Raw genomic sequence first — 2,639 nt, 5'->3', positions numbered from 1 at the left:
TGCCGGGCCGCGCCCCGCGTCTGTGAAACGGGGTTCGGGGACGTGGCGGCCAAGGGGCCGAGTGCTAACCTGCCGACTCAGGGACGCTCAGAGCTCTAAAGTGACCACAAAAGGTGGTCTGAAAACCTTTAATAAAAGCAGTTTATAGTGGGTAGTCATGTCCTGGCTGACGAAGGCCAAGTTTCAGTCTTGACTGAGCTTACTGTCCTTTTGCATCTAAGACAACACCCTGTGCAACGTCAGGGTCAGGGTCACTCCCCTCGCGTCCATGCCCTCAGGGCGCAGCCACACGCCTGGGCGCCGGGCCGGGCGCAGATGCCCTCCTTACGGTGTTAATTAATTGTCAGCTGCCAGCTGCCCTGCACCCACCTGCGTACAAGCAGCCTGTGTCTGTTACTTTACTTTCCACCCAGTCCCCGAGGCTTCCCTGCATTGCTTTCTCCCAACCTTCAGTGGTTCTCAACCTTCCTCATGCCGCGACCCTTCAATACAGCTCCTCATGTTGTGGCGACCCCCAACCATAAAATTATTTTCGTTGCTACTTCATAACTGTAATTTTGCTATTGTTATGAATCGTCATGTAAATATCTGATATGCAGGATGTATTTTCATTGTTACAAATTGAACATAATTAATGCATAGTGCTTAATCACAAAAACAATATGAAATTATATATGTGTTTTCCGACGGTCGCGACCCACAGGTTGAGAACCGCTGCATGGATCTCCTGAAACCCACTCGTGTCTCCTCCTTTGATGGTGATGTATAAAAATAGGTGAAAAATGCCTTCTCCGGGTATTATCCCAATACGTTAAGATTCTGCTGCTTCCCGGCAGTTATCGACAGTTTGGCTCAAATAAACTCAGATACTCTTTACAGGTTTGAACGTTGACAGTGACCATGTGGGAAACCAGTGAAGCTGATCCTGGGTGGTCGGAAGCAGTCGGTGCCTGACTGTTTAGTGGGGGCACTGACCTCTGTCCTCTTAGATTGCGTCAACGTGAAAATCATTCAAACCTGTAGAGAATTTTTATGAGTTTATTTGAGGCAAACTGGCCACAATTGCCAGGAAGCAAAATCTTAACAGATTGAGAAAATGCTCCAGAGAATGGCAGTTTTGCATCTTATTTTATACATTACAATCAAAAGAGGAGGCTTAAGTGGGCTACATGACATCCATTGCTGCCTTCGCAGCGAGACGCAAGAGAGCCAGGCTGAGGGCTGCAGCAGCTACTCAGCAGCGTTGGGGTCGGTCTTCGGCTCCGGGGAAGTGGATTCCGGGGGCGGCAGCCATGCCACGCACAACACGGAGGAGGAGAGGCTGGAGGGGGAGGACAGGGACGACGGAGGCTCCAGCGCGAGTACTCCTGGAAGATCATCAATGCCTTCCGCTACTATGGCACCAGTATGCATGAGCGAGTGAACCGAACAGAAAGACAATTTCGATCACTTCCAGCTAATCAACAGAAACTCCTTCCTCAGTTTCTTCTCCACTTGGACAAGATCCGGAAATACATTGATCATAATCAAGGAAAACTACTGACCATTGTGAATGATTGCATACATATGTTTGAAAATAAAGAATATGGACAAAATGGGAATGGGAAGATTATGTCAACATCTACATTTGACATGGATAAGTTAAAATCCACATTGAAACAGTTTGTGAGAGACTGGTGTGAAAGTGGAAAAGCAGAAAGGGATGCCTACTACCAGCCAATCATTAAAGAAATTATTAAAATTTTTCCAAAAGAGATAGGATCCTTCTAAAGTAAATATTCTGGTACCTGGTGCTGGACTAGGAAGACTGGCCTGGGAAATAGCTATGCTAGGTTATGCTTGTCAAGGAAATGAATGGAGGTTTTTTATGCTCTTTTCTTCTAACTTTGTACTCAACAGAAGTTCTGAAATTAATAAATATAAGCTTTATCCAATCAAAAAATGGGCAAAGGACCTAATTGGACACTTTTCAAAAGAGGACATTCAGAAAGCCAAGAGACATATGAAAACATGCTCAAAGTCACTAAGTTAAAAGTGGAACTCCCATTTGACCCAGTGATCCCATTTCTAGGAATATATCCCAATAAACCAGAAACACCAATCAGAAAGGATATATGCACCCCTATGTTCATAGCAGCACAATTCACCATAGCTAAGATCTGGAAACAGCCTAAGTGCCCATCAGTAGATGAATGGATTAGAAAACTGTGGTACATCTACACGATGGAATACTATGCTGCTGTAAAAAAGAAGGAACTCTTACAATTTGCAACGGCATGGATGGAGCTGGAGAGCATTATGCTAAGTGAAATAAGCCAGTCAATGAAGGAAAAATACCACATGATCTCACTCATTCATGGATAATAAAGACCATTACAAACTTTTGAACAATAATAGATACAGAGGCAGAGCTGCCTCAAACTGATTGTCAAACTGCAGCGGGAAGGCCAGAGAGGGTTGGGGGGCAGAAGGGAGGGGAGTAAGAGATCAACCGAAGGACTTGTATGCATGCATATAAGCATAACCAATGGACATAAGACACTGGGGGATAGGGGAGGCCAGGGGATTGTCAAGGGCGGAGGAAAAAGGACACATATGTAATACCCTTTGTAATACTTATTATAATATTTTTTTAAAAA

The 2,639-nt window shown here is 44.8% G+C and overlaps 1 pseudogene; it reads left to right on the top strand.

Annotated features, from left to right (window-relative positions):
* The first annotated feature begins 1,329 nt into the window (after nucleotides 1-1,329).
* On the top strand, nucleotides 1,330-1,855 carry LOC106723962 (annotated as a pseudogene).
* The last annotated feature ends 784 nt before the right edge of the window (nucleotides 1,856-2,639 follow it).

Source organism: Myotis brandtii, unplaced genomic scaffold, assembly GCF_000412655.1.
Source record: "Myotis brandtii unplaced genomic scaffold, ASM41265v1 scaffold684, whole genome shotgun sequence".
Classification (NCBI taxonomy): Eukaryota; Metazoa; Chordata; class Mammalia; order Chiroptera; family Vespertilionidae; genus Myotis; species Myotis brandtii.
This window is presented reverse-complemented; position numbering and strand designations above follow the sequence as displayed.